Below are 24,438 nucleotides of genomic sequence, written 5' to 3' on the forward strand. Positions count from 1 at the left end.
ATCCTTTACTGGTGACTGTAATTCCGACAGCTTTGTTTTGGTAGTAGTTGTTTCCATGCTTTTTCCTTCTTGTGACATTTTCCTTTCCCCAAGCTGACAGGTAAAATGAAGAATGCAGACAGTCCTTTGTTTATTTCTCTCTTCAGAGCTAGCTAATCACTTGGAATCCTGATAGATAAAGACTTTTTTTCCACTTTTTTTCCTGGTTATAGACTAATTAAGTGTAGATGAATCTTTTTTTACTTTAATTTGATGTTCAAACCTCTTGATATCGACTCAGGTTACAGATATTTCTCAGGTTTATTGAGGAGCTGCAGGTCAGCAGTGTTTACAGAATGGCAGCCATCTTTGAATCAGTACTTTATTTTTCCACAACCCAAAACAAAACAAAACAGGTCATTGGTCATTCATTTTAGTATAGACTTTAAGTATTACATCTTGAAACCTGCCCTGGCTGGCTCTAATTGGTATAGCTCCTCAGCGGCGCTTACGGCTCAGTGCTCCTCCCTCCGCTCCTGCCCCTCCCCCCTTCCTCCCCAGTACTCATACTTCACACCACCTTCCTCAAGATTCTAGATTCCCCATGCTCAATACGGTCCATTTAGAACTAAAACCAAAAGAACCATGTTGGCTCTTTAGAAATCAAAATCCATCCTCCTATCTAAAACAAGATGTAGGTCACATGGCGTACCTCTAAGACCCACACTCCCTCCAAACAACTAAACTACTAAAAGAAAAAAAAAAAAAAGAATGATCTTAAATGATAAAAAAAACTTCTTCCTCCACCTCAACACAAAACACCTTAATATTCCACAAAAATTCTGGGCACTTAAACAAGCTCCTGCACAGGCGGAGCCAGGCCCCAACCCCCTCCAAGCAACCAACAACAGTGCCCTTTAACTGTTGCAATCAATAGTTTCTTCACTAGTTTCTTACTATCCTATATACACACAAACAATACAAACAGCAGCCCCACAACCAGCCACATCCCATACCCATACTCAACTAAATACTATCTATCCATCACCTCAGATCCGAGTACCCATATCTTGCTTAATATCTTTTGCCAAAAAACTACTAAAACTAAAACCAGCCTTCTCCCAGCTGGACCTTCTCCAAAAGAGTTGAGCCAAGGCAGCAGCTAGGCCATTTCCCTCCATAAGTCTCGCAATCAAGCCCCGTCAAACCTTCATAGCCTTCATGTGAAAAAATTATGGACCTTCCCACAAGATTGGTAGTAGATAATTCCACCTTTAGAATGCCACCACTGCACTAACTTGAGCAACTACAGCCAACTCCATTTCAACCAACTCAAAACGGCTCACACCAGATACTGTATCCCAGAGAAAAAAACACCAGCTCTGAAAACATGTTCCCTCAAACTTTGTAGGTAAAATGTGGAACTCCCTACCGACATACTCACCTCAGAACCACTGTTAACAAATGTAAAATAAATAAATAAAATAAATATAATTGTTGCTGCTTATAACTATTTCAAATTTGTCCTTGCATTCACCTGGGAATATTTTAATTTTCCTTCGTTAACATTCTGCTAACCTGCTGATCCCTGGTATCGCCATCCTCAAATAATACGCTGTATTTTGCAATGAGCCTCTTTGCAAAATGGGTCCAGAAGCATCCCTTCTTCACTTTGCATAGTGTGCGTACTAACAGGCATCCTTATGTTAATGGAAATTGCTGACCAAAAGCGTAAGTAACATTATACTCATTACAATCAAACTTTCTGTCCAACAGTTTCAAAATCACTCAATATATGTTACGTTTTCCTGTCAGTGACTCTTAATTGACACAAGAATTATGCAGGAGCTGAAAAAAAGGTTTATGTTGCATATCCTTCTGAGTACTGCAAGGGCCTCTTCACAATATATTTGCTGAGTCCTTTTTCTATAATTTCTTAAAATCTGTGTTAATTACTGCTATGAAGACAGGTATAATGATTTCAACCTTATTATCATTAGTTTCTATACACCTCCATGGAACAATTTCATCCTAAAGTCTATACACTTCCTTCATGATTTTGTGACTCCCACTTTTTCTGGGTTACAGTATAGGCCTTGTGTATGAAAGTGTGGGACATTGTTAGAAGAGTTTGTAAAGAGTAGATGATCAAACATTTACCCTAAGTCCATTTATCCGCAAAGTGGATGCAAATCACATTGTTAATTGTCCAGCATTCTGATTTAACATAGATTTAGCACAATTACAGTGAATTAACTCAGCTACAGTTATACATGTAATCAAAATAATAGTCTTTGAAATGTACAGAAGTGATTTCCGTGTCACAGACAGAGTGACCCAATGACAATATATGTCATGCATAAGATGAATCAGTGAAATGGCAGAGCACACTTAACATTTCTGTATATCTGAAAACTTTATACTTCCAAGTAAGTCATTAATCATATGACTTGCTAATGCTAATTATTTTCTGGAGGGTATACTTAAAACTATGTTTGAATGTTCCATTTAAATGTCACTGTGTTGTTTTTAACATAAGTGCTCTTGGTACAGAATTTCTTTTAAATAGCATACATTTTTCCAAGCTTACACATATCATGATTGCAGATTAGCATTAGAAAATGTTATCATTCCAGAAAATGCAAGCATACTAACCACAGACGATGTGCTTTATGAAAATTTCCTGCAAAACCAATGTTTCTCACACAGCATGATACACAATGCATAAAAACAAAGCTCAAGGGATTGTTTAAGTATGCCGAAATGATGGAGAGTGTAAAATTCATCTGTCACAGGTAACTATCTCTTTTTACTTTTTGTGATTGCTCACAGCATTTTCTTTATGCACAGGTTATATATAACAGAAATATGTTTCAGTAAAGACAGTGATCAGTCAAGTAAATTTTTACCCAAACTCAAACATCCTTTTTAGTGTATACTTTTCTGTTTTTTCTATCATTTTTTTTGCTGTAAGTCTAGGTTAATGAGATACTGTCCTACACATTCAATGATACATGGAAAATGAAGTCTGAAAAAATCATAGATATGATTTAAGGGTTGTAATGCAAATTATGTCAGGGATGCTTTCTATATGGAATCGTTAATTATCTATCTATTTATCTGCCTATCTATCTATCTATCTATCTATCTATCTATCTATCTATCTATCTATCTATCTATCTACCTATCTATCTACCTATCTATCTATGTATCTATCTATCTATCTATCTAGTTACATTCTTTTGATTGGATTAGCCTTTTTTGCCTCATGCCCATTTTTAGAGGGGCTGAGGGATGAAATAATTGAAAGAAGAACAAATAACAAATGAACTAGTACAATGCGATAAAAAGCAAACAAACATAGAACATTGGCTGGCTGGTACAACAATAAGGACCAATCATATGAGAAGAATAGAGTCAGTTAATATTTACAACAAGTTATATGTAAGCATGAATGTAATATATTGGCTTGAAGCTGACAGTTTCTAGGGTCGCAGCATGAAGAAAATTAAGCTGGATGTGTTCTGGAATGCAACTAATTAGCATATGTATGACAGGATGCAAGTAATATGGTGTGTCTTGAATTAATAATATCAGTAATAAACATATGAATAAGAAGACATTAAAGTCAAACATTAAATGACCCATTGGTATATAAACTATCCAGCTAGTAGTGTTGTAAATCTGGTTTCTTTATTAAAGATAGGAAATTAAAACAGCAAGTGAAATGTCATAAACTAAATAGATAAGATACTGTGGTATTCATCCAGCATTGTATAAAGAGCAAACAAGTTGGATGGATAGCTAGATCTGTTGATTTAGAAGATGCCAGAAGACCTAAGGTCAAGGCAAAGCTGAAAACAAGTTGTGAGACACATGCTGTGATAGATAATTGTAATCACTTTTATTAACTGAGCAAGGTGTGTGCAACTGTAGAAGGTAAACAAACACAGCATTAGTACTGTAGCTATATCAAAACATTTTCTTTCAGATGAAAAGTGTTTAGTATTATAGCGGCCTATTGGTAGAATCTGTAAAAATACATTTTTAGCATAGTAATTTATGTAGATAAATGATATAACAAGTAAGTTAAAATGCCTAACTGCCCATACCGGAACAAAAACAACAGCTGAGTAAGTAATACATAACATTGCAATTAGACAATTTAGACACATGTTCTACATATAGTCTGGTTGTCCAGCTAGAGAAGACACTGTTTTAAATGGTTGCTGCTGGTTGATGCTCATTGCATATATAAATTTACTAACATCCATCTGTAGCACAAGGGATATCTAACAATACTGTCACGTGCAGTAATAACGTCCAGCAAAGAGTCCACAAAAATGCATAATGAGTTGTCAAAAGCTTCATTAATAGAGTGTCAGATGAAAACTTCTTAGTAATCTGAATATTTTTTTGTCAGAACTTTAACTACAAGACAGACACGTTTATTAAAGAATGCAGTTTTTGACCAATATATTTTCTTTTTTTAGTCCAGTGTTGTTCATAGAAATGAAACCCATTCACACACATAATGCTCATTAATAAAGTGCTTGCATCAATAGTGCTGTGCTTAGTATAGGAAAACAAGAAAGATAGTTGCATCATCCACAATTAAAATTTAGAGTTTTGTATTTTTCAGGTTCTGGAGATACAAATGACCGCACTGGTTACATAGATTTACATGACAAGAAAATATGAGATGCATCTGCTGTAATGTTATCGCCACAAATAGCACACATTGGGGAGTCAGCTTTGTTCATGACAGCAAGCCTATGCAAGTCAGGTAGTCATTATGAAACCATATATGTTGCCAGTAAATGAATTTGGAAAGAGACAATACCTTGGAGGCAATGGACAATGTGAGTTCCAAATCAAGGTAAATGTTGACCTGTTTTTGTATAGAAGCATCTCTTAAAATTATTATGTATATTCAAAACAGATACATTAGCCTTGAATGAATCAGCTTGAAATATTGCTGTTTCTGCCAATAAGTGGAATTCTTATTCATTTGGAGAGTGACATTGTATTTAAGTTCCAACAATGAGTTAAGTCTGACAATGTTATTTGTAGATTATAAAGACATGTATCATTTACTACGGGGAAGATTTTGATGCTTTAGAGGAAAAAGAAGAATTACTGGAAAAAACATATTGCAGTCAAAGTGGAGAGGATAAGGGAGATAAAGAAGGAAACCAAGAAGTCACAAAGCAAGCAGGAATAGGCAGTGGTGGAGAGAGGGAGACATAGCAAAACAAGGTGGGATAAGTATGATGCTAACAGTAAATACACTCAAGGATCATAGGACAAAGGCACTGGAGTCTAGGGTAGGCACAGAGGAAGGTAACAGGTTATTCAGAACTAGTAGATAAGGGAGGGATTCAAGAACTTCTAAAAGCTTTATAATAAATTAGTGGTAGAAATGTCAATGTTTAGGTAACTGGAAGAAAATGAATTTGGAGATGAAGATAGGGAAAAAGATTCAAAAGGTGATTAGTTCAGATGATATGGTGGTGAAGAGGCACATGAAAAAAAGGGAAAATATGAAGTCCAAATGTAGTCCCAGTCAGCTATTATAAACGAGTAGGACTGAAAGTAGGAGAATATATAGCGGATTTGTTTAATGAAATCGGTAAGGAGGAAGGGGATGCCAAAGTCTGTAAGACCCAGCCAACTAAAGACTAATTTCATTATGCCAAAGCCATGCCAAAATTGTGGCTAGAGTATATGAAGACAGATGAGATCCCTTCTAGCAAATGTGGTGTGGGATTCTCATGTAAGTTTCATGAAGGGTAGACCATTTACAGATCACTAGAGTTTGTTATTAACTTTGTGAGTTATTCTGAGAAGGAAGACAGAAAAAGGGGCGCAGTGATCATTGATGATATACAATAGTCTTTACAAGGTGGGAATTGAAGATAAGAATTTTAGACTAGGTTTGGGGATTAGATGTGCTATGCAATATATACAGTCATAGATTCATAGGTAAGTACTAGGCAAGTTGCCCTTGCAGACAATTTTGAGCATAGGCAGTTTCCCTTTTTTGTGCTTCAATAACCTATCTCATTTGCTAATAAACTGGTCTTACCCACCCCATGGTTAATGATTATATTTGTTGATAATTACATTTTACCTCAAATGAGAATAACTGGGATCATTCCAAAGATAATTTGGGGGGACCCATGCATCGGATAAAGTATTTAGGACTTTCCTCTCTCCATTAGTAGTACAGAGGGCAGTCTTGGGATAAATGTTTTGTTTGCCATCCACAGATCTAAGGTGCACTTGAAAATGGACAGGAATGAACTTTGTTTTATGTGGATGGGGAGTCTGTTCCGCAGCAGTGGTATCCTCTGTGAGATATATAGCTGGCCCTCCAAAACATTCTGCTGATGTGGCAAAATAGGTGTACATCCCTGGACTAAGTATTTGTGATGCCATTTGTGCACTAATTCCATAAGTAATGGGTTGGAAGATGTCTTGTATGCCAGACACAGATCTCCTCTTAGCCGTCTGTAGGATACCAGGTATAGTGACAGGGCTTTAAGTAAGTCCATGTAAAGCATGTTGTTTAGGACAAATAACCTTTTAGTAAGTTATTTTTGTGGGCATTCCAGCTGCTGCTTGTGTCTGGACAGCTGCATGCCAAAGGAGGCATTATATTTAATGACTGGCTTGATGAGGGCTCAGTAAAGGTGGACAATGATATCCCTACATCTAGATACAATCCCTTTGTTTATAAGCTGTGTAATATAGAAGGACTTCCTTAAAACAATAGGCACATGCTGATTAAAAATTAGGCCACTGTCTACATAAGTTCCCAAATCCCAAACAACTTGTTTAACTCTTAGGGCATATCGTCATTGTGCTACTTCCCTGGGATAGACGACTTCCAAAGGATATAGTAATGCATTTTTTGGCATTTAGTTTCAGACCTTGATTTTGACACAAGTTGTTTATTTGAGACAGACCACCCTACAGGATGGTTAAGGCATTTAGGGATTCAATGCCTGCTCCTAGCCCACAGTCATCTGCGAATTTATTTAGGCAGAGCCATTTGGCATTGGCTATTATTTATTTATTTATTTCATTTATTTTTATTTATTTTACATTTGTTGACCAGGATAGTCCGACTGGATACATGTCCATTTTCAGTGGAGGCCCAGGGATAAAAGCTCCAGGTAAACAGAAATATTAAAAACATGTTGCAATTATAATTCTGACAAAGAGTACATAAGCAAACAATAATAAACATGTTCCACAGGTTAGAGTTAAACCCTGGTGAAAGCCAGGGGTAAATTAAACAGTTACTGATTAATAGATTTTACATAATCTAGAACAGAGTTAGCTAGGCTTGATACAATGACATAGCCAGTTTAGTGCCAGATGTTGTTTGAGTCTAGTTTTAAATTGACCTAGGGAGGAGAGTAAAGTAATGTCAGCTGGAAGTGAGTTCCAGGATCTGCCTACAGAGTTTGCAAAGAGAGAGTCACCAGCTGCATTGTTAATTTTGCTTGTCTGAATTAGTAGTCTGTTAGAGGATCTAAGCAGTCGCGGATTGTGATAGGGGGTGATAAGATTTTAAGTGCAGGAGTATTATCTGGATTATAAAGGATTTTATAAGCCATGATCAGTTGGTTATACTAACATCTGATGTGTTATACCTTAACCTACAGTTATGCTTGCTGAGTCTAACATTTCTCTATACGATTGTTGCCCTAATGTGCTCTAAATTTGTGTACTGATCCTATTTCTTCTCTTACTTCATTAACTTTCTGCATGTCTATTAGTGTTCCTACTGTGGTGAACTATCTGACATATTGTATATATCTCTATCTCCTTTGCATTGTATCTCCTTTGCTCTCTTTGATTACTATTGTACTATTGCTACTATTATTAATTTTATTATTGTGGAGCTTTTCTCCCCAGGCCTCCACTGAAAATGGACATGTATCCAGTCGGACTATCCCGGTCAGCAAAAGTAAATTAAAATAAATAAATAAAATAAATTAGACAGGGTAGTTCAAGCCACCCAAGCTGGTTAAGATTGATGCAATGATGTGTCCTAAAAGGCAGCCCAGTGGCAAACCTGGCAATGTGGTTATTGCAGGTTGAGATTTTGTTAAGTACAGTCTTGTGTATATTAGAGAGTATAGGGGATGCATACAGAAGTGTTGAGACAAGGTGAGAGCGGGCTATGGCAATTTTAGCTGGAGGGGTTAGGAAGGCTTTTATTCTGTAAAGTGACCATCATTTTTTATTTATGGTTTTGATTGATTGGTTTACATGTAGGTTGAATTTTAGATTGTTATCTATAATGACACCTAGTAGTTTTGTAGAGGGGTCGGGGGAGATTAATGTGCCATCATTTGCATTTATGGTAAAGGTGAAAGCAGGAGACCTTTGTGTTGGTGAGAATAACAGCATTTTATTTTTTTAGAATTTAGTATCAAATGACATTCAGAAAGCCAGTTTTCCGTTTTAGTTTGTTTTTTGTCTATTTAGTTTGTTTTAGTTTTTTTTTTGTCTGTTTAGTTTTTCTGTTTCAGTTTTATTATTTCAGAAAAGTAGATGCCAAACAGGAGAGGTCCCAGCACAGAACCCTGGGGGATGCCACTGGTGACTGGTCTCTTTGTGGAGGTAACTTCCTCTATTCTGATTATCTGAATCCTATCTGTGAGACAAATGGCAATCCAATGGGTGACATAGGGGTATATTCCCAGTTTATTTAATTTTCCTACTATGCCTGAGTGAGGAATTGTGTCAAAAGCTTGGGTCAGGTCAAGGTATGCAGTATGTACCATTATGCCTTCATCCATTGCTTCGGTGACCTTTACAAAAAAGTCCAGCAGGTTGAGTAAGCATGACCTGCCCCTGACAAATCCAAACTGCAACGGGTCCAGTGTTTGGAGGTTACCAATGTCCTGATTGATTAATTCCATAATAAGTCTTTCGGTGCCTTGGCATATGAGGCTGGTCAGACTTATGGTTCTGTAATTGCCTGGGTCTATGAAAGGACTTCCCCTTATTCAGGGTAGTGACTGTAGGTGCTCTCCATTTGCTTGGTACAAAACTTTTGTGGAGATCATTATTGTACATTAGACCTCTTTATCTCTATATAAGAAAACAAATATTGAAATTAAGCTATATGGGATATATTTGATAAAGGAATGCCCTTTATACCCAGTGATCTTTATTTTAGTAAAGGAAAATTTGGCCCAGAAATAAACAACCTGAAAGAAAGCTGGGAATTTATGGGAAAATTAAGTAGTGTAAAAATGCCTGCTGATAATGGCATGCTATTATTAAAAGATGTTGAAGAGATGCTGCCTAAAGTGATAAAGATTTTCAAGAAGTTTAGTTAACAATCATATTTAGAATACAATTTCAGGAGATGTTCAGTAATAGGGTTAGAGCAAGGAATTAAAAAGTCCAGTAGATCAGGCATTTGTCAAGGAGAGAGGATAAGTACCTTGGATTTACAGTATATGGAACAGTGGATGGGATAAGTGAGAACACTTTGAAGGGATTCTGAGATATGATAGTAGATATATTGGACAATTTTGCATGGTATAATGAGTGACAGTTTGGATATAGTGAGGGTGATGGTCTTATTATTAGGGAATTATTTATTAAGACACATGCAGATAATGATCTTGGTAGTGTGAATGAGGGAGATACAAAAGATGTGTGACAAATTAGTTTGGAGAAGAGAAGCAGGCTAAGGAAGGAAAGAAGGAAGGCAAGGAAGTTGATTTTGATATGGGGTTATATCCACGTTTGGGAAGTATGCATTAGTGGCAAATGTGGCAAAATAATTGAGAAGTATGGAGACTGACAAGGTCAGAAGGAAAATGTGAGAAGACATAATTAAAAGAAGGGAAAAACTAAAATGAGATACACTGCACAAGCAGGTACACCTGAAGAATTTTGTGATGGACAGGCTAGGCTTGAGCAGACCACTGGAGTCTGCAATAGTGGTCCAGTAAGTGAAAGACAATAAGTGCTTAAGGAGTTAGTAAAGAAGTAAAAAAGAGAAGTGACCAAAATTTATGAAGCAGTTACAGGACAAAGGGAACAAAGGACAGTTTTTAGGACATGTGAACAAGTAAATGGGTCTTTTGGTATATGGAAAGGGGGCGGGTGTTGTACAGTGGAGTGGTTAGAAAGACAGTGGGGGGAAGATGAGAAAGAGAACTGGAAAGATGGAGCACAAAAGACAAAGGAAAGTGTATGAGTGAATGGGAATAGTGAAATGTAGCATAAGGAGAATATATAAAGATTTCGTGAGGAGAGACACAGAGAGAAAGACAATCAGTTTTGGTAAATTGTGGAAGATGTGGGTTAAGATAGTGAAATGTAGCATAAGGAGAATATATAAAGATTTGGTGAGGAGAGACACAGACAGAAAGACAATCAGTTTTGGTAAATTGTGGAAGATGTGGGTTAAGAAAATGAGGGGTGGGATAGTGATGAAAAATATAATGAGACTTGAGAATTGACAAAAGCCTTAAAAGTAGCATGGTCAATGTAAGATCATTGCATCAGTGGTACAGGACTCCAAAGAAATTGGGTGAGGAAAGTTAGAGGCAGAACTTAAAATCAACATGATGTCAGGAAAAACAATTAAATAAAATTCACCTGTGGTGGGGTTGTAAATTGGTACAAAAAGCGTGGCTGAGTATGAAAGGAATATGGAGTAAATTATATAATAAATAGGTTAAATTATTAGCTGATAAAGACAAGGAATGGGGAGATAGGAAAGGACATGAATGTTGTTAATGACAGGATGTTTGAAAAAAAAATTACCTTGGCACTGTCATCAGGAGAGGAAAGACAGAAAAATGGATATGAAAGGTAACCAAGTGAGTGAAACTGAAGCTGTGTTAAAAGATTAAAGCAAAAGAGAAATGTACCATAGAAAGGAAGATAGAACATGGGAGAGTAGGTCATCTTGTAGTATGAGGAGAAATGGATGAGTGTTGTAATATAAGAAGTGTACAGATAGTGAGTAGAGAACAATAAATCTTTCAATGTATTATAGAAACATAGAGAGATAAGGTAGTTGTGGTATGTAAATAAATAATAGTATTATATGGAAATAGAAAAACAAATACCACCAACAGATGAATAAAATACCAGAAAAAGATGTCAGCTCCTATCTATAAACAAAATCCACAATTTATTGTTAGTGTTTTCGTTCACTCACAATGGAGGAACTTCTTCAGACATCAAAGTACAATACTAAAACATCTAAATACCACAAGTAATTATGACATCATAACCGCTCCCAAGCACAAATACAATCCCTAAAAAACATTTAAAGAGATATGTACAGTACATAAAAATATATATATATATATATATATATATATATATACATGTATATATGTACATTAAAATTCACATACTGAAAGAATAAAAAGACATTTATATCACTATTAATATTTTTATCTGGTTAAAGATTTTAGTTTTAAAACACATTTTAAAGAACAAGCATCATTTAAGCTAGGGAAAGAAAAGTAATTAGTCTTCAATTGCCAAAATAACTCCCTCTCCTCAAGTCTTAATGACCACAGTCCCCCCTTAGGGCTAACTTCTACTTTTATGATCATCTTGTTCCAGTATATGTCTTGCTAAATCATTATTTTTATCCTGTTTGCTGATGGCATACTGATGCTCATATATCCTTTGTTTAAAATGCCTCTCCATCTTTCCAATGTAGAATACAGGACATTGTTGGCATCTTGCTAAATAATTAACTCCCTTTGTGTGACAATAATATTTCCCTACCAAGATAAATTTCATATTTCCTATATTCACTGAGCAGGCTGTTTCTACATATTTACATATAGGACATCTGCCACACTTTTTCATGCCCTCATTGGGAACATAGGGCCTTATTTCTTTATTTAATGCCTTTTCCTTCCCTGGCTTAAATAATGCCTGTTCTTTAAAATGTGTTTTAAAAGTAAACATTTTTAACCAGATAAAAATATTGATAGCGATATACATGTCTTTCTATTCTTTCAATATGTCAATTTTAATGTACATATGTACATACATACACTCATATATATATATATATATATATATATATATATATATATATATATATATATATTAGCATATATAATTTTATGTACTGTACATATCTCTTTAAATGTTTTTTTAGGGGTTGTATTTGTGTTTGGGAGAGGTTATGATGTCATAATTAATTGTGGTATTTAAATTGTTTAGTATTGTACTTTGATGCCTGAAGAAGTTCTCTGATTGTGAAAGAACGAAAGTGCTAACAATAAATTGTGGATTTTGTTTACAGATAAGAGCTGGCATTTTTTTTTCTGGTATTTTATTCATCTGTTGGCGGTATTTATTTTTCTAAGTTGCTTGTGTGCCATGGAACCTGAAGAAAATGCTAACTCTGCTTCACTGTTCTCCCAAAATAATGCATCTATGGATGATAGCAATTCCATTAGGAATTTAACACAACTGTTTCAGCAGTTAACCAACCGGGTTGACGCCTTGGCCTAAAGAATTACTTCGAATCAAGTTCACTCGTTTTCTTCTGGCAATGGTCATCTCTCAAGTACAAGTACCCTAAGGCAAGAAAATAGCACTTGCCAAGGTAATTTATCTCTTGTTACTGTTTCTTCTAGACACCTTACAAATTCTCAAAATTTACAAGAAGGGGTTTCATCTGGAATAAATGATAGCATGACTAACAGTAACAATAACCTTGGATATAATGTTCCTGGTAGCATCCTTCTCCTCAATGTCTGGCTTAATGCTAATTCAACATTTTTCACTCAGCAAGCTGATGGGACGGTGCATAATCAAGGTACGGCTTCTGAGCTGAGGGAAAATGTTATAATTTCTAATTTAAAAGACTTTGACTCAAAGCTGATAAAGAACAATTTTGTTTCAACTCGAAGTTGCTTACATCAGGGAATGTATTCAAAGACAACACATTCCTGAGGTCTTCTTGGACAGTGGCAATATCCTACTGGTTTAATCCTGAACTCACCCTTTCATCTAGATTTATTGAAACTGGTTGATCGCCAGGGAATTGAATTCTTGGAAATCTTGATTAAACATTACTCGACACAAATGGATGTTTTGAAAACTGAACTTGGTGCCTTGGAACAGAACATTAAGTTGGATGTTAACTTTCTAAGGTACAAGTATGATTGTTGCCGCATTTACAGTAGCATAGATGATACCACTGATAAACTGAGAGAGGGTAAAATTAAAAAAATTGAAAGGGATAGGAAAGAATATGAACAGGGTACAGCCTACCCACCTCCACCCCTTTCTCAGCAAATGAACAATTTGAACAACAATAATCAGATTAATTCAGTGTCTAACACCATAACTGAAAGCTCTTCAGATAATGAAATACAAGAGGAAGAAGTAGACACCCCCAGCAATTGTAATAGTCGAATACAAATCAGAACCCATCAAAATAATAGTGGATCCAGGCCTCAGGATTTTTGGCGGGGTCAGAAGCAGCCTTTAAACTCGACCCAAAGCAACAACCAACATAATCAGAGGTCCAGGAGGCAGAATCGATGGAAGAGGTAGCAGACCAGGGCATTATTGGTGGAACAGATGAGCTGTTTCATCGTGGCAGCATCTGCAAAAATACAAAAGGTGACTTTGTAATTTATAACTATACTGACTTTGTTAGCAGACCTGCTTAATCAAGACTTTATCGAGGGGATTGACATTTGTGCCTTCTATGAGGGCTAACTTGGCAGGCTGTTTGCTTGATCTAAAACTTTTTTGCCGAAAACTGAATTTGCAACTGCTTTTTGGAAACACTTTCCCCCGGATTCACGAATCCTCCTTGTAAGGCTTAATAAGTCTTACTCGGAGGCTGCAGTTGAACGGTATGAAGTCAGCGTGCCATGAATATTCATGAGGGCATGCTGACTCAACCGTAAGTCTTACACGGACCAGGTAGGAAAGCAGGGGGCGTGTCCGACTGCCGAGCAGTCTAAACAGCCACACCTTTGCAAGGTTTGTAAAAGGAAATTGAAAGCACACTAGAGTGAGTCCGCTCAAATGTCCTAGCACCAAACACCACACTCCCTGACATTGTAACCCCCCATCACAGTTATGAAAAGTAAAAAATTTATTTATTTTTTTTAAATTCCCAAAATAGCTGCCCGTATTTGCATGTGTGTGCGCGGGTGTGCCCATAGCTTAGCTGTAGTTAGCAATTCTGACATGGAAGAGCATAAGAAAGAATGTTTATGCAAATTACACCAAATAGCAATAGCGTAATGGTAGAGTGTTCGCACAAAGAAGAGGCATTCACGGTTCGATCCCCACCACTCCCCTTCTTATTTATGTTTTAAATCAGTACATGGAATAATACCTGACACATATGATTAAAATATCAGTAAAAAGCAGTGAAATGGCCAATGTATCAGTGAACAAAATATTACATTTTTAAAGGATCCCGATACATAATTGCTTGCAGCTAAGCAGCGCTTTACCCAGTGCAATAGAGTTGCCCATAGTTTAACAGCGCTTTACCCAGCGCAGTAGAGTTGCCCATAGTTTAACAGCGCTTTACCCAGCGCAATAGAGTTGCCCATAGTTTAATAGCACTTTACCCAGTGCAATAGAGTTGCCCAAAGTTTAAGAGTGCTGTACCCATCGCAATACAGGTGCCCATAGCAAAATAGTGCTTTAACCAGTGCAATCTGTTTGCGCGGACGTGCGCGCCGTGCCAACCAGCATACCGTAGGGCAACGTGGAGCAACATAGAGCAAAGTTGCTTAAATGCAGCCACATCCCCCTATCCTGTCTGGACAGTATGAAAATAAAATTAACTACAAGGTTCGAACCCAGGACTCTGTGCATCATAATCAAAGCACAGAACCACTAAGCCATGATAACCTAGGAGAAACAGCCACTGTTAACATACATATACGTAGTAATGGTAGATTAACCATTACTAAGCAGGTCTGCAGTCAGCCGAGAATTTTCAAAAATGGCCAATCACAAAAAAGTGCAGGAAATGTGGCATATTTAAGCGCCATAGGCGGAAATACCATAACTGATTGTAGCTCACATCTGCAGTTAGAATGGCTGGTGAAGGAGAGGGTACATGCTTCTGAGCGCAACGTTGGGGCATCGCGGAGTCGAAATACATGATTTGGCTCCTTGTCCACCGTCATGAGTCAAGACTCCTGCAGGGCCAGTTCCAAGGGACGGAGTACAAGGCAGAGGCTTGGAACCGGTTAGCTCATGACCTCACCAGTATCACAGGCGTTCCTCGGACTGGTGAGCAGGTCCGTCACTGCCATGCAGACCTGAAGATACAGAAGCAGGACCGCCTGAACCAATGGATACAGAAGGCCCGTGGGATGCAGGATGCCCCACAACTGAGTAGGTAGCCATGGAATGCAGTATGTAGGAATTGATAATTGATTCTGTATAACGGATAGGTACGTCTCACTATCCCTTAATTTACTTTACAGCTGCAGGTGACCGTGCTGCGAATCAGCAAGTCTATGCAGACAGGCTGCTAAGGCTGCGTCACCAGGCAGATTAGTGATTATTCTGCATGTATTGTTATAAAAAATAGGGGAGAGAACATGAAATAAAGTGTTGTGGTCCAATAATACAGCCATAAATTGCCTGAATAACTCCTCTGCATGTACTGTCAGATAAAAAAGTCAGAGAGCCAGAAAAAGAGTGTAGTAACCCATTAAGAAAGGTAACATATGTCCGGAGTAATATCTCTGCAGGTACTGTCATATAAAATAAGTGAGTGAGCCTGAAAAAGAGTGTTCTAACCTATTAATAAAGGTATAATATGTCTTGAATATGTCTTCCATATGCACCATTATAACAAATAAAGGAGTGAGCCTGTGGAAAAGTGTGTAATGTCATTAATAAAGGTCTAAAACCCAGAGTGTGTCTGTGTCACTTAGTGTGAAATGTTGTTGTACCCTTGCATTATACAAATAGTACTGTTTTAAAAAGTGCTGGCAACCCAGAGTTGTGCAGTCCCATATAAAGTGAGTGATGAAAGTGCTAGTAGCTGTGAAGCATATATACAGTCCTCAACAGTCAGTTACTGGCTGGCATGCATAAGTAAATCTGGCACACGAGTAGCATATTAATATGTTCCCCAGAAATGTGAGTGTGTGTCAAGAAATGCAGGGTTCTATACAAATAGAAGTGAAAATGTCATGTGAAAACATCCAGAGATGTAGATAAAGAAATATAAATGTAATCAAGGAATATGTAGCAATAACATCTGCATCTTGGACAGTTAGCATGTCAGATATAGGTCAGGCATATATTGAACTAGCCAAACCCATTACACAATATAATGCATGGTGTCAAGTGTAATTATACATGTAGGGCATATACACCTGCAATCACTAGGAATGTAGTATAGAGTAAAAGTAATTATAAGATGTTAATCGAGGTTTTTTCTACACCCTACTGTATGTGCATAAACCATTCAATTCCACACCTCAATGGGTATGTGTAATCTTAAATAGTTGTTGGGACATATGTCCTATTGTTCTATAAATATTTGCATTCACGTTGATGCATGTGCCCTGTTCAAACCCCACAATCATGGTGGCCTGTTGCTACCAAACATCCCTGCATGCTGTTGGAATATCCACTGTCATTCAATATATGCATGTGTTATGCTTGCTATTCATCTGTTGGAACCGTGGTGTGTTGGGTTAATGGGAATATTACTGCATGCTGTTACAACTAATCTGGAATGCTGTTGTTTATGTTGTAATTAAACACACCTAATCACAGAACGTATGGGAAGGCCGGTCCCATTGGACTCACCTGTCCCTCCTCAGCTGGCGAGTTCACCTGGCACCAGCAGGTCCGGTGCCCAGCCCGGGCTCCCCTCCTTCATTGGTCCTGTGCCACCTTCGAGTAGAAGCGCTGCAGGGGATGGGGCTCATCCCCCCATGTAAGCGTGGGTGGAGAAGGGCCACCTGTCATCCTTCGAAGGGTCCGGGCTGTGGTGCGTAGGGAGATCCAGCATTCAGTCACTGATTCCCTACTCCAGCTCGAGGCAAGAGTGGCGCATCTCACGGGTGAGCCTACGCAGCTCCCAGCACAGCCACCCTCGGGGCTGTGAAGGTGCAATGGTGACTGCCATTGGTGGGGATCTCAGTTCCACTGTTACCATCTGCGGGCTTGTGGGCTTGCAATTTCCAAACATCCGTCCCCGTCAATTGTGTTCACCCAACTCCATGTGTCATACACCGCCCCTGTATGCGTCTTGTCTGTCTTGTCTGTTTACCTCCCCAACCTACCTCCCCGAACATACCTACTTCCTCTACCTCACTTTCCACTCTCACCTGAAAAAAAAAAAAGGGCACTCTGTACCCACAAAAATTATGCCCCATACATAGATGCCCATTTTGCACACATCTCTACTGGACATGTAAACTGATAATTATAATTGGCAATAGAACATACTTTGTTGTCCTCACCCCTCTCCCAGGGGTGGAAGGTTTCAAATTTCACTCCAAATTTATTGCATATGCACAGCTGTTGCTGGTAAAGAAATGGGCAGTTATGGAACTTCCCTACACCCATCCTGCACATCCCGAGCTTGTTTACCTACTGTCTGTTCCTCTTTGTGCCCCCTTTTTCACCACTTTCCTATATCCCCATTTTCTTTTCTTTAAAAGAAATTAGCACGGGGGTCAGCGGGAGTAAGCACTTTTAAGTGGTAGTAAGTGGGTTTAACGAGTGTGCACATGTGTGCGCTTAGCTATGCATCACTAAGCATCATGCAAACCCGCGCAAACCCGCTTACAACTGCTTAGTGCCTTAGTCACTCTATGAAAGGGCCCTTGTTCTGCTCAGCAGCAAAAGAAAAGATCTCTGCCAGTCTCGAACCCCAGACCATTGACAAAATAGACTGCATGAATTACCACTAAGCCACAGCAGATATACAAATAACTTGGTGCTGACATAAATATATCATGCATTACAATGAGGGAATGTAAATGGAATTTAGGAATGGTATAACACAAATCATGTTCTATGGGTCTTAACCAGCAGTTGTTGTGGAATTGCATGACATGACTGTGAAAAGAGAACCAGCCATCCAAGCAGGGAATAATGTTACAGTAGCACTTTACAAACACCACACAGTATGAAACCAGGATAAATACTGGCAAAGTTGACTAGGGTAGAGGGCAGAAACCCCAACTGTGAATGCTTTACAGGGATGTCCATGATTTGTAAACAAATGTTAGCTGTGCCCCACTGAATCACTCTGGAAAGTATAAACTTTAGGCAGATAAGTGTGGAATCACACATAATGAATAATCACAATAGGTGAGAGTAGACACTGCTTGCACATCAGAAAAGGTGTAGGTATACATATGCTCTGATTCCCAAGAAAGTCTCAACTGCAATATGTCTGTAATATATTGCAGGTGTATCTAACGTATATGTACCTTTCACTGAGGCCGTTCAAATACATTCTTGAGAATATCTGAGGCCTGGCAGAGGCAGAAACACACAGGCATATCAGCATTACTGCTGTTACACACTCTGCAAATAACTTTGGAAGGAGTTCCACAAGTATGCCCTTATGTAGGAGTACAACACAGAAATATCACAGGATGTAGCCATGTACTGCTAGCAACCAACTGTGACAATGCCAATGTGCCAGTGCTGAAAAGACTGGTGTGGTGCACAGACAAAGTATAATAGGCTAATCTCTAGCTACCATCTGGATATGTCCACAGGTGGAAGCTACACAGACAGACTACTTGCCTTGATAGACTAACAGGTACACAGCAATCCTGTATGTTCAGCAAGATAAACCTCACATGATAATAAAAAATGCTCTTTGCAGTTCTGCACCCCTACCCAAAGGTACAACACACCTGTGTATTCAGGCAAAAACCAGGGTGTAGGTAGGCATACTCAGTACTGAAATATGTCCATTTGTGTTTAGCAGCCTGTGCTAATTGCAACACAAACAAACCACAAACTGGTCAGAGGTGAGTAACGTAATAATTACAGTATAGCAGTTCACAAACACTGCATGTGCCACAGGAATACAGTGCAATAACCACATTTGTATGGCAGTTAAATGTCTAATTCATAAAGAAAGTACATACTCCCATGTATCCTGTGTTAGCATTTTTAGGGGTGAGTACATGTCTACACTGAGAAGTGTGTACTGGAAGCAGCAACATTCAGGTTTGAGTACAACATGCATATCACTGGCTACAACCCTAGCTTCAGATAAGAGACATATACCAACCTTCTGACTGACACAACGGTGTCCAGAGCAAACAAGCATGGGCCTCACCTTGGAAAGCTGAAAGGGCTATGCCTACCTAACCTAGCATTTTATAGCAGTGGGCTGCAATCACAGTGAGTAATGCAATCAGCACACAGCAGGCTGCATGCAATTGCTGAATGGTGGGCAGCAATTGGTGCAGAGGCTGTCACATGCACAAGTGCAGATACCTAGAAAAGCAGGCTGTACCTGCTGTCCACACATGCAATAAAATCATTGCAGGTACAGGGAGATAAAGAGCGAAACTGAGAGAGAGACACAGACAGAGACAAAGGCAAAGACAACAGAGAGAGAAACCGAGACAGAAATAGAAACAGAGGGAGAAAACCCAAAACAAACAACCAACCCAAGAAAAAAAAAAAAACCTACAAAACTGTAACAGACGGAGCAGGGAAATACAAAGGTAAGGTAAGGTATGTGTAACTCATATGCATGTGTTGGCATGTAGTAGATGTTCCTGAAGAGTACTCTACACACTGCAAATCATCCATGTGTGGCAACAGTACGTTTCTATCTGTATTTGCATATGTGCATAGGGCAAGGGACATACTGCAACTGTTAGTGAAGGATGGACAGATATCTGTTGTTGAAGGTTGTTATGTGCATATATCTATGTAGGTCGTAGTGTGTGGCATAGAAAACAGCATGCAGTGCTGATATATGTCATGTGCTGGTTAAACGCTGTGGGACTGATTTGTCAGATCTACTGTGTTACAGCCAGTGAGGCCTGCTAAAGCTACATGGGCCGGGGACACCCACATGCATTCTGCACAACACTGTGCAATATAATTACATAACTGTACATCCCACAACTGTTGCATAACTGATATCCCCACCATGAAAGGTGGACTGTACATGTGCCTATATGTACATCAGACATGGGGCCATATGTACTGCAACAGGTATGTGGTGACCAAGGCATGGACTGCAGACAAGTGTAGATACTGCAGTGCCATTCCTCCTTTCCAAAACACTGTACCCATTAACTACCACATAGGTAGAGATCTACCCAACACCAAAGGTGTGATAAGGGAACATGGGACACAGGTGGACAGTAGCCACCTCTTTGATAAAGACAGTGCCACACTAGACCTGTAATCTGTCTGTGTGGTATGTGTCATGACAACAGGTGTGTCATCTAGGGAAATATAGGTCAGTGTTCCCTTCTACTCATCACAATGCCCTGTGTGGTATGTACCTCACATGACAACTACAGCAGGTGGAAAGGCCACAGACATACCTCACAGAGGGTACTACTGGCCGCAAACAGATGCCCTATGCAGACTGACTCACAAAACCACATCTAGACTGTATTGCATACCGGCCACACAGAGGTGACCTCTGCCAGACATACAGAGGTATGTCACACCCATAGCTGGATGACAACCACCATGGCAACATATCACAATCCCTCCGGGATACACGCTCTAGGGCCCTAAACCTCATCAGCTCACTAAACAGCACATGCTGGAGGGCTAGGTTCCTATCTCAGAGATATGCCATACATTGGAATAGACCACCTAGCAATAGCAAACAAGGCTCCCCATCAGCAGTTGTCATAAATACCCCTGAGGAGTGCTTGGGAGATTGGTAATACACCCCAGGAACCCTCTCTGTGGTTCTGGTTGGCAGGGGAAAGTGAAATCAAAATACATGTGTGTCAAAGGCCAGGGTAGCATATAGCTAGGCTGCCGTAGGCCCTAGGGCCAATAGCATATAATCTACCCATGACACTATGCACTCACACATGTACTCAATGCAATACCTGCTATGTGAGGTTGAATAAGTGTAACGCTGAATGTGTGCAAGGTCTGTAAAGGTGTGATAGGTTAGTGTGAAGTTGTATCTGACATGGTAGTGTTTATCCTAGCTGTGATGCTAGCAAAAGATGTGTATTGTACTGTTAGGCAGACATAGTAGTATGGCATACGATGTGCCGTAGTTCCTTGTTGACGACCGTGGTGTCTCATTGTAGGCTAAAGCAATACATGTATGCTTAGTGAGTGGTACTGCTGGTGAATCCAACTCCCATAGGAACTGTAGTACTACCTGAAGCTGTAGGCCTAAACAGCACAGTATGGTGTGTGTTGACATTGCTTGGAAACACTGTCATGTGTGTTTCCTGTAGTCTGCACAGAGGACAAATCTCAGGCATAAGGGTCTGTAAGTAGTGGTACACAGTACTGTATGGTACACAGGTAATGCTCATCTGTGTTGGCATACAGTGGTGCATTGTATGTTCGTCTGATGTGTGTGTAATTATGCCTGTACCATGGCTGCAATCATATGTGTGTTACCGGGTATAAGTGTGTATCCAGCAACATATATACTCTGTGACAGCAGTATGCCACCTATAGTAACAACTGTACACATATGTTAGGCAGGGCTATGGCATCAATGACTAGTGTGGTTGAATGGTACTACTGTAACTGTACTTTACATTCATTGCAATGGATGACATCTCTGTTCGATGCATTGGCATGATATATACTCCTGTGTCGAGGTTGTGCATTGTGTCACAAAAAGTGTGGCGGGTACTGTTGCATAGTGCTGTGATATATGGAGTATGCCAGGCACTGTTAGTCAGTTGTGGCCTGAGAACCAATAAGTGGTAATGAACGTGTGTAACCCCTGACAGAGAAATGGATGGTATATATGTCAGTAAAGTGTTATCTTTGGTTAAAGGTTTAAAGTGTGCCACAGGACTCACTCACACATATTGTTCATATCTTTTTCAGCCAGATGGCCCACTAACGCAATCCATCATCTACAGCAGCGGAGGAAGAGGAAATTGTCCAAAGCCTGGTGCAGCAGTACACTATGCTGTTTTCCCGAAGCAGCCAGCACCAGCAGGAGTGGACTGCACTGTGGCAGGATATTGTTCGTCAGGTAAATGACATAGGCATGTATAACCAGACATATGAGCAGGTACGCCATCACTGCAGTGATTTATTTAGACATGTCTGGCGGCGTGCGTCTGATATCCAAAGACAACAGCTTGCCACAGGTGGTGGGGTGGCCATTCATCCCCCCCTCACCAGAGTGGAGGAGCTGTTCCTAAGCATGGTGGCTCCTGAACAACAGCAGCAACAACCTGTGACATGTGTTGTCATGGAGGCCGGAGCCACCCAGCATGTTCACATGGAATGAGCAGGTAACATGCCCTATCTGTAGACTACAGTTAACTGTATTGTTAGATTATGTCTACGTGAGATGTGTACTGTGTGTTTAGCAGTTGTGCTGCCTAGTGTTATGCAATACTGATATTTGGAATATTATCTCCACACCTGTGACTGTTGACTGTTGTTCCACTGTAGTTTAGCATACCCACTGTAGCAATGTCACAGTTGTGGCCACTGACAAACTCTCTCATATTCTCGTAGGTCCCTCTGGTGTGACAGCAGGGCAGGCAATCCATGCTGGTGAGTGTGATATAACTGCAATGTTGATAATGAAATGTGCATGTCATAGGTGAGGTGTAGGCCATGTACACTAACACACCTACACATAATGCATGCCGTGCATGTTTGCTGTAAGACATTGCACAGCTCAGTAATGTCAGTAGCTGCCTCAATGACATGCAATACACAGAGCATCAGACACAGTTGTGGCAACACCGTACTGCACATTGGATAGGCATAGTTGCTACAGATGTACACAACATAACACATTTATCATACGCAGTATACAAAAACATGCTACATATGGCATTACCACACACCCGCTGTAAGGTCACAGTTCAGTATCCCACATGTCATCCACACACACATGATGTACCTCAGGGGTAGAGGCCTATCATGGGGCTGTGCAACACTCTTCAACACATAACACAGTCGTGTTAGGAAATTCTCCCTATTGGGCACCTCACGCACCCATGTACAAAGTGGCTGTGTAATTGTGAACGTAGCCACAGCACTGCAGTTCAGGTACAGCATGCTAGGCAGTGGTCTGTCACACATTAGTAGCCATGAGTGACCACAACATGCATGATGATGATGGCACATGGTACTACACCCCATCCAGTTACAGTGACCACAGTACTACACATAGCAGTCATTGCTTTGCACCTCAATGTTATATGTGTGCAAACATATACACCTATACACAATATGCATAGCATGTTGTGTGTGTGCTTACATATGCCAGTATACACAATATGCACAGCAGTTGCCATCTGTACAAAGTGTCACATAAATGTCCCGGAATACTATTGGGTGTATAGGTCTCATGACACACATTGGGTATGTGTGGTGTTTAATGTTGCAGCCATAACCACTGTACAACTGCCATGTTGAACATTGGGATTCCTTCACGTCTACATGCACCACTCATCCTGTGTGTGTACATAGCATGCATGTGCTACACCTGTCCCCACTATTATCTTCTATGGACACAAACACTGTAATCACACATGGCAATCCATGTGCCACACAGATAACACATGCAGCCATGGTGTTTATACTTGTGAGTGATGGTGCACAGGACATTGCAGAGCTGATAATACATGCACAGCAATGTTGTGTATATGTACACATTGTGTTCCAGGGTGTTGCCAATCACTGAACAACTACACACATGCATCAAAGCCATGTATAATGTCATTAAATAGGGCCGTCTACACTTGCACTGCATGCTCTTGAGTAACACATATTCTGCATGCTGACACGTGTGAGGTGACTGTTTGCCTTGTGATACTGGCACCCACCTTCACCCATTATTGAGTATGTGTTGGATTGCTGGTGTGTGTGTGTGTGTGTGTGTGTGTGTGTGTGTGTGTGTGTGTGTGTGTGTGTGTGTGTGTGCATTTGTGTCCATGTGTGCATGTGTGCATGTGTGCATGTGTTCATGCGTGCTAACATCATGTACAAATTGTAAAGTATGTTTCCTATCTTCCTCTCACAGGTGCTGAGTTTGGGGTGGCTGACAGCAGCAGGGAACCTGAAGTCACTGCCACTAATAGTGGAGATGATGAGACATGTATTTTGGCACAGGAAGGTTTGACAGGGTCTGTAGTTGGTCCACCAATTGACAGTACACAGCATTCAACCCCATCTATGTGCACAGTCATACTGCCGATACATCCCTCATCACCAATGGCCTTAGCTGAGGGACAGCATACAGTTGGCATT

This window comes from Protopterus annectens, chromosome 3.part1 (genome assembly GCF_019279795.1).
Source record: "Protopterus annectens isolate FY-2018-M chromosome 3.part1, PAN1.0, whole genome shotgun sequence".
NCBI classification, from domain to species: domain Eukaryota; kingdom Metazoa; phylum Chordata; order Ceratodontiformes; family Protopteridae; genus Protopterus; species Protopterus annectens.